General features: G+C 38.0%; 1 pseudogene; it reads left to right on the forward strand.

Moving 5' to 3' along the window:
• The first annotated feature begins 232 nt into the window (after positions 1-232).
• LOC120084510 (UDP-rhamnose/UDP-galactose transporter 3-like) lies at positions 233-9,359 on the forward strand (annotated as a pseudogene).
• The last annotated feature ends 4,839 nt before the right edge of the window (positions 9,360-14,198 follow it).

Here is a 14,198-nt window from a genome sequence, read left to right on the forward strand (position 1 = left end):
TGGTGGTTCTATTAGGGATGGTTGCGTTGTTTTTCTTTCTTTTTTTTCTGTTGGCTCTTCTTCTTGAATTGCAATCATCTCTTATTCCTTGCTTGTTTTTGTTTTGATCGCATTACAGGCAGCAACGGATGTGCTGACATCTTCTTCTTCATTTTCTTCATCAAACTTTTCTTCTTCAATCGCATTCTGGTCATCATCTGAGTTATACAGGTCTTCTTCATCCGAAAACTTCATGGCACGAATTATGTTAAACTTCAGCTTCTGTCCATTGATACTCAAAGTGATCTCCCCTTTATGCACATCAATTTGAGCACGACCCATTGATTGAAAAGGTTGCCCCAGAATAAGGGGCACATCTTTATCGGCCTCATAGTCCAAAATGATGAAGTCGGCTGGTAGGATAAATTTGTCAATGGTGATCAGTAAATCCTTCACCTTTTCTTCTGGATACACCAGAGATCTATCGGTCAGTTGGAGAGTCACTATTGTGGGCACAAGTTATCCCACATTCAGCTGTCTAAAGATTGACAGAGGCATCAAATTTATGCTGGCTCATAGGTCACATAGGGCTTGCTCGATGTACAGTCCTCCTATGGAGCAAGGAATGGTAAAGCTCCCAGGATCACTCATCTTTGGTGGAATTATTGATTTGGAACTTTGTGTAAACGCCACCGTGGCAAACTTACCAGCTCCCCACTTCTTAGTTACCATATCCTTCAGAAACTTTGCATAGGCAAGCATTTCCCCAATCACTTCACTAAAAGAAATATTAACATGTAATTGCTTTAACATAGATAGGAAGCGTTGGTACTGTACCTCTTCGTTCTTTTTCTTCCTTAGTCTCTGTGGGAAAGAGGTAACTGCACTTTCACGATTCCTGTCTCAGTTGGCTTTGAGGTCGAGGTAACCTCTGGTTCTATCGCAATGAGAGCTGTCTGACTATGCTTCTTCTTTTCTCCTTCCACAATCTTCCCACTTCGCAATGTCACAACCTGACATTTCTCTTCACCTGATCCCTTCGGGTTGCGTGGGAGTTTTTTTGAACTCGGCAGAGCCCCTTGCGGTCTACTCTTCAGCTCACTCGCAATATGGCCCATCTGTAATTCTAGATTGCGGATGGACGTAGCCTGACTTTGAAGCACGATTTCATTTTTCTCTATGTATTGCTTCAATAGGCTTTCCAAAGAAGAGGACTACTATGGTTGTGAGCTACTTACTTGAGTGCTCGTTTGACCGTTGTTGCGTGGGAAGAATCCTGGTAGCCCCTCTTTCTGTGCCACTAGTTGGAAAATCTGTTGTTGATTCTTCCAAGCAAAATTAGGGTGGTTTCTCCACCCGGGGTTGTAGGTGTTCAAAAAGGGATTATTTTTTACAAAGTAAACAGATTGTGGATTTTGCGGGCAATCTTCCATCGCATGCCCATGATCGCAAGTCGCACACCTTACGGTGTTTTGAATGATTGCATTGATTTGCCCATTTTGCGATGTTGAGCTGCTGATCACAATTCCCTGAATTAAGTTCATCATTGTGATCATCTAATTTTGTAGTAAAGCAATAGCACGATTACTTGCGTCATTGTCTCTGAGTCTCAATCTCTGGTCACTCTCTCTCAATCTTCATGGTTCTTGGAGATACGATATAAGATATTCTTCGCCTCGTCATACATTTTATCAAACAGACCACCAGCGGCTGCCGCATTGGCAGTGGTCTGTGAAGCAAAATTCAAACCATGAAAAAAATTTCCATCTGGAGGCAATCTGGCAACCCTCGTGTGGACAATCCCTGATCAACCTCTTAAACCTCGCCCAGGCATCGCTGAGCGATTCGTCCATATCTTATTCAAAATTTGTAATTAGTTTCTGTCGTCTGGCGTTCTCAGTAGGTGGAAATTATTTCTTCATAAACTTCTCCACGACCTGTTCCCAAGAAGTGATCTCTCCCGGTTCGAGAGAATATGCCCATTTCCTAGCCTAATCACAGAGAGAAAATGAGAACAAAGTTAGTCAAACTTCTTCGGCAGAGATGTTCGGGAACATAAAAGTATTGCAGAATTCAATAAAGCTTCGGAGGTGGGCGTGTGGGTCCTTGCCACGCCTTCCTCTGAATTATCTTGTAGTCTAGATCATCTGCAGCATCACTGGTTTCATCTCGAATCTGCTTCCATCGCGGGTAGGCCTTATGATTCCTGGAGAGAAATTATAAAGGTTTGGTGATGCATAGTCCCTAATAAGTCTATTGTGATCGTTTGCCAACAGGATTGGATTCGCCATGACATTATATCATTTGGTGCTTCATTTCCAGACTGCTCCGCCATCTCTTCTTTATCTGATTATGGTTCCTGTTGGCGGTCTCTCAATCTCCGTCTAAATGTTCTTTCAATCTCCGAGTCGTAATTCGCCAGAGATTGAGAGTCTGCAAAGAAGTAAAAAAAAAAATTACGGTTACCACTCTATTTTTCCGAAGTCACCGGCAACGACGCCAAAAAATTGATGCTCGATTTTATGAAGTGAAAATGTGGGTGATATGCGTTGAGGAAATTGCGTTATGCACTCAAGTTCAGTAGAATCCAAGTGTAAATTCCACTGAGTTTTCTGGTATGTTCAAGGTCGAACTCAAGGACTTGTGAAAACAGGTTGCGTTGGTAATTTTTATGAAAACCTTGCAGTAACCAAATAAATAAATAAATTGTTTGGTTTGTTGTTTGCATTAATGAAAAATAAATAAATGTGGTGGAGTCTGAAAAGAGTTGATAAACGAGAAATGCGATGAATATACGGTGAACGGGTTGAGAAAAATTTCGGCTAACACTTCCTAGGATGCGTTCATGCTATGCGATGATGCAACATGCATACAATAGTAAACCACCTCTCGACGCGAATGCCACGGCTTCTAAAACTAGAACGCATGCGATATATGTGAAAGGCCTATAGGACCTACACATAAGTCTCTATTCTTATTTATGCGATGACAGAATGACACACACACAAATAAGGCGACCACATAATATCATTCCCATCTCTAAGATGCATGCGATGCAGGTTGACAAATAGAGCTTATCTCTAAGTCCCCATCTCTTATTCATGCAGTTCTAATCTTGCTCTCTCGAGTCTAGATTCTAACCTAGCTTTCTCGAGTCATTAGGTTTTTTTTTTAGACTCTCTCTCGAGTAGCTCTAAAAGGTATTTTGCACAGCATAAAACTAGACAATCACAAGCAATGAACTTCCTAGGTCATGTTAGCTTAGTTCTGTTCAACCCATTCGACTAGTTACTACAAGAATTTTGGGCTTTAATGTCGGTTGAAAAAAGTGAAATCGGATGTATAATGTCGATTTTAACCAAAAAAAAAGGATCTTTAATGTCGGTTTTAAACCGACATTGAAGATGGGCTACAATGTCGGTTTAAAACCGACATTAAAGGCCTACATTTATTTTTCTTTTACTTTGCATCTTTTTTCCTTTCATATCAAATCTTCTCTCTCTTTTCACTTCTCTCTTACCAAACCCTCTCTTCTTCTTAACTTGGTCGTGTGAATCACTTTGATTGTCGTCGTCATTGGGATTGCTTGGATCTCTGTCTTTGTAGGCGTTCTTCCGGTGGTTGGTCATCGTCATGGGCGTTCTTCTGATTTTTGGTCGTCGTCGTGGCCGTTCTTCTGGTGGTTCAATCTATAGATTTGGGTCATCGTCTGGTCCAAATTATTTTGGTCTTCGTCACCAGCATGGTGGAGTTCATCATCCGTAGATTTCGTCAGTGGTGGAGTTCTCTCTTCTCCTTGGATCTGTAGATTCTGGATGGTCAGCTCGTCGTCTGTCCAGCTTGTTCTAGTTGTGGAAGTGAGTTGTCGGTGTTGGATCTATAGATTTAGTTATGGGTTTTTTCGATTCGGTTGTCTATTTTTCTGATCTACTCGTGGGTCTTTCGATCCGGTCGTCGACGTTGTACTTTTCAAAGGAAACGACTTAAAAAACTGACTGAGCATTTAACTGGATGATGGAAAATGAACTTGAAATTTCCATTTTTAGGTAGCCAATAGCGCCAGAGGCCAGCTACCGATCCCCTGTTGACTGAGCGAAACGGCTTTAATCAAAATTCTCAATAAATTATGAATGATCCTTATGAAAATGATTGTCCCATATGAGTGTGTTTTTTAGAGAAAACTAAAATGCATAATGCATCTCTTTCATTTCATCAATTAGTTGCTTTGATCCAAGGTTTTCCCTCTTGTGTTTCAGCTACAACTTTAACTGGATTTCACTTTTCTGTAACTACATTGATTGGTTGGATTTCAAATGCCACTGGCTATTCTGAATCCAAGTCTATTCCCTTCTGGGAACTCTTTTGGTTCTCGATTATCACTAACACGTCGATGACAGCCATGAACTTCAGCCTCATGTTAAACTCTGTTGGATTCTATTAGGTTCAATTCTTGCTTCCCTTACTCTTAAGTCATCACTCATCGTCATTGACGATAACTGAACTTTGTCACTACTTTATATGCTTGTAGATATCAAAGCTGAGCATGATACCAGTGGTTTGTGTACTGGAGTGGATTCTTCATGGAAAACAATACTCAAGGGAAGTGAAGATGGTCGTTACTGTGGTCGTTGTCGGTGTTGGAGTCTTTACGGTGACTAATGTCAAAGTTAATGCCAAAGGCTTTCTTTGTGCCTTGGTAGCAATCTTATGCACATCACTATAACAAATTGTAAGCATTATCTTTTCTCCCTATAAAATCACTTGAAATTCAGCATTTGAACTCTAAGAACCTAATTATGAGACATCAAGCTCAAATATTTTGCATTGATTTAAACAGTCAATAGGTTCATTACAGAAGAAGTACTCAATAGGTTCCTTTGAATTACTAAGCAAAACAGCTCCCATACAAGCAATTTCTCTTCTAACAGTTAGTCCGTCCATTGAATCTTGTATTTGTTTTGCTTTTACTTCCAAAGTTCAATCTATCCTTAATGAATGTTGCAGTGTTTCATAATATTGTCATGCTCCCTAGCTGTGTTCTGCAACATCAGTCAATATCTGTGCATCGGATGCTTCTCGGCCGTATCATTCCAGGTTTTAGGCCATATGAAAACGGTATGCATGCTGATGTTGGGGTAGCTGCTCTTTGATTCAAAGATGACATTGAAGAACATATCAGGGATGGTTCTTGCTATTGTTGGGATGGTGGTGTATAGCTGGGCAGTTGAAATTGAGAAAAAAGCCAATGCAATGGCCATCCTTCAGATAAGCATCATTCTAATATTCGATTTAAATTATTTGATCATTCGATAAGCATCACTACAAGAATTTACCATTTATGCACATTCCCAATAAACACGATTAGTTGAATATAAATTCTGATAACATTTTCACTTTCAATCCTTTGTCTTAAACCTTTTTTGTTTATGTGTTTTTTAGGTGTTTGGAATGGGTGGGGAGGAGATGGATTTCTTGCAACAGCATCAGGTGAAAATTGTTCCTGGTAAGTGCATTTTTGAATGCTTGCAGTTTTAAGCATAGTTTCTAAGTGTTTTGTTTTCAAGTGACTCTAATGATATGAAAATTCCTCTTTGAGAATAGTATGCTTATTTCTCTTTGGACCATATTGGATTAGAATGTAACATCCGTTTATGACTCATGGGTATTATTTATTTGTAGTTTAAATTTGATTCAAGGTGCTTGAGTTTGTGGGTTACCCTATGGTAGTTTGTGGGTTATCCATACACTATGGTAGTTTTTGTGACAACTTTTGAGATTTGAAGTACATTGTGAGCTAAATTTTCTTATTGATGTATGTGTTCTTCAATATTCATTTTTTGGGAATTCTGATAGTTCTGTTGAGAAAAAGTGGTTGTGAAATATTTTTGGGAGTGGGTTTCTTTAAACAGGTTCAAGGTCAATTTTGGGTTTTGTTGTGGTAGCACCGTTATGCTGATGAAAATTTTTCATCGTCTTCGTATCTCATATCTAGGTAACCAAGCTTCTTTTCTTCAAGATCTTGAAAAATAAGATTCTTTCATTTATTCAACTATTGAGTTTTCTTGTTTTGTAGATGCAACAAAGGAGTAAATATTTGGTATCGTAACCTCTTTATGCTTTTTCTTGGGGAACTTTAGATCCAACACATTCACTACAAGAATTTTCCCTTGAATGTACCATTTATGCACATTCCCAGTAAACATGGTTAGTTGAATATGAATTCTTATCACATTTTCACTTTCAATACTTTGTCTTAAACCTTTTTTGTTTGTGATCCTCTGAACAACAGTGGCCAGACAAAGATGCCTATAACTAGACACTGCTAAAGCTAGGGGGTTGATTCAAGAAGAATTATGAAGGGATACATACTTACCAAGTGGAGAGAGGCAGTAATCTCATAATGTTTGTAAAATCATAATGTTTGTATTACTTGTAATTTGTGTTTTCAAGGCCTGAATTATTGTACGACCTTTTAAATTATAATTTTATAGCAGAATTTGTGGATTAAATATAATAGATTTACAATCCATACATGAATAATATGTCATACCACAACGTTCAATGATGATGTGTCATGTTATACTTTTTGACTAAAAAAATGGATTCGACGACGGAATTTTTTAAAAAAAGGGACAAATTCGAGCTCCAATGTCAGTTAAGAATTTTTAAAAAAAAAAAAAAAACACAGGCTTTAATGTCGGTTGCAACCAATATTAAAGACCTTTAATGTCGGTTGAAAATTTCACTGAAGGTCTTTAATGTCGGTTGTAACCGACATTGAAGACTGTGTTATTGAAGCCCTTTAATGTCGATTTAAAACCGACATTAAAGGCAACCAACATTAAAGGGCTTTAATAACACTATCTTAATGTCGGTTTAAAACCAACATTAAAGCCTGAATTTCTTCTAGTGAGTTTACCTACTCTTGCGTGCTAAGAGAGTAAACAGATGTAGAAATAGAACTTCCATTGTATAAATATAAAGATGAAGTACAAAATAACAATGCAAGTATAGAATAAAGGGCCTAGTAGAAATCTCTTACTGCTCAGGCTTTTACATTGTTTTTCTACTCGTGCTCAAAAGATAATCTCACTCTCGCGAGAGTCGGCCCGCTCTCTACTTCTTTGCCTCAAGGTTCTCTCTCGAGTTTCCCTGAACGATCTTCGGCATCACTACTCTTCCCTTGCTCTGCCTTAAAACGAAAGGAAAAACTATGAATAAAGACGTGCGAACTGAAGTATGAAATCTCTAACTGTTGAACTAGTTATTCTCTTTTCTGAAGGATGCCCTTGGTATTTATAGAGCATCCATGGTGAAAGGCGGCTTCTCTATCATGATTGTACAGATGTAACGGCTTTAATTCCTGACTAATGCACCGAATAATTGTCACCGAAAAGTTGAATGTACTTGTGATCGTTATTGGCTGTCAACTTAATTTAGATTTGACTGTCATCAGCTTTATGTCCCATCGCGATTAATTAGCCTTTCACCTAAATGCGCCCACCATGTTGCGCTGACCAAGTTGCGGTGATATTTCTCAGGCGAATATTTGCGAATTGCAGTGATGCTCTGCTCAACCAATGATTTCCTATGATCGCAATTTCCGCCTTCCGTCATCGCATATTCTGCACAAAAATAAAAAAATCAACTGTTCTAATGCGATGAACGCATGCGATTGCAATATTATGAAATTGATGCTTAAGGGACACAATTTAACATGTTTTATCAACGCAAGAAAACATTGTTTAAGAACTTAGCACTATGATAACGTGCATTTCTGCCCATTATCAGCATCCAAAAAAATCTTCAAGAAACTCAACTAAACAAAATAGATCTTATCCAAATCCAAGATTTCGACGAAAACCCACGGGGCAGTGGTCGACGGGCAAAAAATTGATGGGCACCGATTAGATCTGAGAAACGGTTGACGGTGGCAACAGCCCCTATGCAAGACGGATAGGTACGACGGGGAAACGAAACGAGCATTGCGGCTGGGCTCAAACTAGCGGCGAGCGCTGGGGCGGTGCAGACGACTGCGCGAAGGGCGACGAAGATGTGGGCGGTTGGGGCGTCGACGGTTGTCCGAAGAAGCGGGGAGGCTGGCGGCATCAACGGTTGTGTGAAGAGGAGGAGAGGTTGGTGGCATCGATGGTTGTGCGAAGGGGAGGGGAGGTTGACGACGTAACAAAAAAACAAAAAGAGAGATGAGGGAGGGGAGGGTTTGCATGCGAGAAGAAAGAGAAGGAGAGAGATTTAACAAAATGAAAATAAATAAAAGTTTATTTTATTTTATTCTATTATACTTTATTTTATTTCATCTTATTTTATTCTTTCTTTCAATACACAAATATACATATATGTATATATATACACACACACACACACACAGATATATATATATATATATATCTTTCCTTCTCCTCTTCAAATCCCAAATTCAAAATCAAACCAATTTCCCCAATTTAAATTCAATTTTCGACATTAACTTAAGAAATTGCATTAATTCGACATAAATCCCAAATTTTCCTTTAACATATCTAAATTCTGAAATTTCCTTCTGAACAAATAATAAAATTGAATTATCCCTTTTACAGTAATTCAATTTAATTTCCAAAATTAAAAAAAAAAAAACCTTAAATATTACGAAAATATTGAATTTAAATTACGAAGAGACTTGCGATGTTAAATAAGGAGCTAGAGCTTAAAGTTGAATCTAATGGCAATGGTGATGTTAAATCACTGTCTACAAATGGAAAATCTTTCTCAAGAAAGGGGAAATCTAACTTTCAGAAGGGGAATCGTACATAGAGGGATAAATCTATTCTAAAATGTTTTTTTTACCATAAAGAAGGACATTTCAAGAGAGATTGTCTTGACAGAAAGAAGAAACCATACATAAAGGATTTCAAAAGGCCAAAGGAACATGGGAGAGGAAATGTTTCTAGTGGGGAGAATGTAATTGAATTCAAAGAAATTCTTATGACCACTGAGAAAGAGCAAATAGCGATGAATCTAAAGAAGACTGGGTATTAAACTTAGGTTGTACCTATCACATGACATCATCAAAGGCATGGTTTATCTCCTGTAAATCATGGGATGATGGATTAGTATTCATGGGAGATAATCACAACTGTAAGGTGGTTGGAATAGGCTTAGTGGTGCTTAAACTTCAAGACAATAGAGTCATACTCCTAAAAGAAGTAAGGCATGTTCCACAGCTTAGACGAAATCTGGTTTCTATGGGAATGCTTGATGACCAAGGTTGTGTGTTTGTTGGGAAGAATGGAAGCCTAGAGATTTCAAAGGATGGAAGACCTATCTTTAATAGGGTGAAGTCTAATGGGTTGTACTTTGTGAGAAATGTTTCATTACTAGCTTAAACACTTGTAGCATAAAAGCTCGAAGAGGGTGAGACTGATTTATGGCATAGAAGACTCTCAAATATAAGTGAGAGGGGAATTCAAGAGCTACAGAAACGGGGCTGATCAAGTCAAAGGGTACTAAGAGGCTGAATTTTCGTGAAGATTGTATCTATGGGAAGTCTAAGAGACAGAAGTTTGTGAAAGGGACTCACACAACCACTGAAATTCTAAGCTACATACATGCTGACTTGTAGGGACCTAGAAAGATTCCTTCATGAAGTGGTTCAAGATATTTTCTTTCTCTAATAGATGATTACTCAAGGAAAGTTTGGGTGTTTTTGCTAAAATCCAATGACCAAACATTTGATTAATTTAAAAATTGAAAATCTATTGTTGAGAATCAATCTAGTAAGAAAGTAAAATACTTAAGGATAAAGAATGGTTTAGAATTCCTAGCCAATGACTTCAATAGTTTTTGTGCTGGGAATAGAATTACAAGGCATAGATCAGTAGTTACACTCCACAACAAAATGGAGTAGCTAAGAGGATGAATAGAACTATCCTAGAGAAAGTAAGATGCATGATTTCAAAAGCTAAAATGGAAGAGTCTTTTTAGGCAGAGGCAGTGGCTACAACTTGTTTTACTATCAATAGGAGTCCTTGCACAACTATTGATTTTAAAACGCTTGAGGATGTTTGGTCAGAGCATCCTCCTAACCTCTCTTTCTTAAAGCCTTATGGTTGTGTGGGATATATTCATGTCAAATAGGGGAAGGTTCAACCTAGAGCTATGAAATATATGTTCATTGGCTATCCAGAAGGAACTAAAAGGTTCAAGTTGTGGGATTTTAAATCTAATCGAAGCATAATCAACAAAGATGTTGTATTCAGAGAGAAGTACTCTATATAGACTCTAAAGATTCTAAACCAGTTGAAAATCGGTAATGGAACAGTGACTCAAGACCACTGTGAGATGGGAATCTCTAATGTTCCTCAAACTCCTTTCAATCCTATTCAAACTGATCACCTTGATCAGCTTGAAGAAGAACAGACAAGGACAGAGACAGAAACCCAAGTAGAAACCTAAGAACCTCAACCTCAAAACTTAATGGACTACACTCTAACAAGAGACAGAACTAGAAGGGAAAGAAGGTCATCACAAAGGTACAAAAAGGATAATTATGTTTCTTTTGCTAACCTTTGTGAGGACCTAAATGATGATGAACCTAAAAGCTATGAAGAAACAGTTAACAGCAAAGAAAGCAAATAGTGCGTGAAGGCAATGAACAGTGAAATGAGCTTCTTGTATAAAAATGAGACATGGACTTTGACTACTCTACCTTCTAAACAGAAAATTTTCTCCTTCAAGTGGTTATTTAAGAAAAAGTTGGGGAAGGCAGATGAAGGTGGAGTGAGATACAAGGCTAGACTAGTAGCTAGGGTGTACACTCAAAGAGAATGACTAGACTACAATGACATATTTCTCCCCTATGGTGAAGCACACTTCTATAAAAGTACTCCTAGCTATTGTAGCTTCTAGAAACTTAGAGCTAGAACAACTAGATGTGACCACAGCTTTCCTACATGAAAAGCTAGAAGAAATTATCTACATGTCTCAACCTAAAGGTTACAAGAAAAATGTAAAACCCGAATCCTAATTACTTTAAGTAATGTGATGTCTTCTAATGAGTTAAATAATGCCATGTCTCAGGAAGAATAGAAGATGGAATGCATAATAAGCATATGAATGAGACCATGCCATATAATGAAGAGTAGTGCTGAAGTTATATTGTGAGTGAAGTTACAAAAGGAATTTGCTCAATCCTAGCCCTTCATCACCAATAGTGGGCCAGGTGGCACAAGGAGGGTTCATGCTGGATTTTGGGCGGTAATATAAGCAAGAAGGTTGAATTCATTGGGTCGGTTTGGACAGATTACTCAGGCTATTTGTGTAATTCTAGTGGCATTCGAAAACTCTATGTGTCTATTTTTTGTGGCTGGGCTGCTGAAGAAAACTCACCAGAATAAGGCCGAAGGGGCAAAATAAAGTCAAAGGGTTCGTTTCTTGGGTGAATCTAGGCCATCGGTTTGGACAGATTACGAAGCGTTTTGAGCTAAATATTTGAGGTAATATTGTTAACTCAGTTATAAACAATTTTGTAGAATGAAACTTTTTAAGATGAGGCCTGGAAATCGAGTTATATAATTTTGAAAGTTGAACTGAGAATTATTAAACAAGCAGGCAGTTGCTTGAATTGGGGCCAATGATGAAGTTTTGAATCTCTAAATTAAACGACGAGTCATTTTGAGCTGAAATTTTAAGATAATGTTGCTAACTCAATTCTAAACATGTTTGTAGAAGGAAATTTCTTCAAAAGAGGACTGGATTTTGAGTTATGAATTTTTGAAATTATAACAGAGGATTTGGGCATAAGCAGACAGCTGCTTAGGAAGATTAAGCAGGCAGCTCAAGAGCGAGAGTGAGCGAGACCGAGAGGGAACGAGAGAGAGCGAAAGTGAGCGAGAGCGAGAGAGAACAAGAGGAAGCAAGAGCGAGAGCGAGAGGTGGATCTCGCTAGGGACGGAAATCTCGCTGGTTTTGCATTGAATCTCACTGATTTTGCACTGAATCTCGCTGGTTTGCACTAAATCTCGCTAGAAAGTGCTAAATCTTGCTAGGAATGGTAAATCTCAATCATAAGGGTGGTCTCGCTCATGTGGGTGATCTCGCTCATGATGTTCTTCTCGCTAGAAATACTATTTTTGTTGATAAAAGTTCCATTAGTAAATGAACTATTTGAGGTATTTTGCTAAGAATTCTAAGTAGTTTAACTGGGGATTATGTTCTTTCAGGCAAAGAAGAGATAGGAGAGGCGTATAACACGTTAAGAGGCCAACAAACTGTGAGTGACTAAGTAAACTTTAAGTTTTTTTAATATTCACGTATATATGATCAAGTAAAGCACAATGACATTAACAATGTATTTACACTTCTTCAAGCAACAAATTGTTGAAGAATAATTTAATGCATATCTCTCGGATTGTATGTGTGTAGCACAGGCCAAGGTATGTTGTGTAACCATTACAAAAGCTATGTTCTAATTTGATATATGCTTTCTAAAGGAAGGTTACAGGAGAATGAATTCTTGTGTAAATGAGTGACAATGGAATAGCTCTTATGTAATACTAGGCTATGGAACTTAATTTGTTGTTACAAAATACACATTTGATACCAAAGGACGTTGAGAAGGTATCTAAACAATTTGGTACTGAAGGATACTTGAGAAGGTACCTGGCCAATTTGATACCGAAGGACTTTTGAGAAGGTATCCAGCCAATTTGATACCGAAGGACATTAAGAAGGTATCTCACCAATTAGGTACCGAAGGACACTTGAAAAGGTACCTGACCAATTTGATACCGAAGGACTTTTAAGAAGGTATCCGACCAAATTGGTACCGAAGAACATATGAGAAGGTATCTTAACAGCTCGATACTGAAGGACGTTTGAGAAGGTATTTGAGCAGAAGTACCTAAGGATACTAAAGGACACTGAGAAGGTATCCTAGTCAAGTACCTAAGGATACTGAAGGACAATGAGAAGGTATCCTAGTCAAGTACCTGAGGATACTTAAGGACAATGAGAAGGTATCCTAGTCAGGTACATAAGGTACGATGGTACTCAGTTATAACCACATACACATAGGTAATACGACGTCAAGGGATTGAGCAAAAGAGATCTCCCCGACTAAGGTTGACGTTGAGGGTTAGATTTAGTAGTTCACTCTCAACTAAAGATAAAGGCAGTCGTATCTTCTCATAGACTAGAAGGATAGCTTGGAATTGCTAATGCTTATGAATGTTTATCAACGCATGATGTTTACTAATGTATGAGTTTTCCCAAGTATGTTTTCCCTGTCTAACGCATGCTAGTGGTTTTACAAGCTAGTTCAATATTTTTGAAGCCAACTTATTTCACAAAGTATGAAGCATGCGTTATGGTTAAAGCTAAGGTTGAATGAAGCTTGACGAACTATGTTTTAAATACCTAAGGTTGCCAAAGTACATGCGTTGGTATTTCTAAACATAATGAATAGGGATACTGAAGGTAGGGAAGGTATCTAAATAAATGTACCTAAGGTATTAATGGTACATAGCGAACTCCATGTGTATGTAGGTAGGTCTGAATGAGAGGCCGAGGTATGGGTCTCTTGGCCGATAATAGACGTTGGGAGCTAGAGCAGTATATGCTCGTTCTCAACTAGGGAATAATGATGATTATTGATGTTTAAGAGTTGTTAACAACGTTTATGTTTTAAGGATGTTGCTTAAGATGCCATCGGTATATTTAAAGAGATCGACGTAGGGATATCTTCTAGCCATAGTTTAACTTGAACAGGTCGAAATAGAGGTCTTATCTGGCCATGGCTTGACGTTGGGAATTAGAGCAGTGAATGTTCATTCTCAACTAAGATTCAGGTTGTAGATACAATGGTTTAAAAGGTTTTATGTACACGTTTTTTTGGTGTATTTTCAGTTCCAGTATTATGTTTTCAAGCTTTCAGTTTAAGCATGAGTTTTACGTTTTATTAAGTCACTCACTGGGCTTCTAGCTCACGTTTTCAAATGTTTTCCTTTCCAGGTAGTGGTTAGTTCCCAGAGGACTTTTCTGCTGTTGCTCTGCCACTCAAAGAAACAGGTTAAAGGAAGCGTAATTGAAGATCGGTATTAGTTAGTACACATGTGTCTGACTAATAACTAATATTCTAGATGGGGTTCACTAAGTTGTAATATTCATATATGAATAATATTGTGAAACCCTGTAATGTAAATGTGTTAAGTTTTGATTTAATTTGT

The sequence above is a fragment of the Benincasa hispida genome, chromosome 9 (assembly GCF_027475165.1).
Source record: "Benincasa hispida cultivar pf3 chromosome 9, pf3_genome.v1.1, whole genome shotgun sequence".
Lineage (NCBI taxonomy): Eukaryota > Viridiplantae > Streptophyta > Magnoliopsida > Cucurbitales > Cucurbitaceae > Benincasa > Benincasa hispida.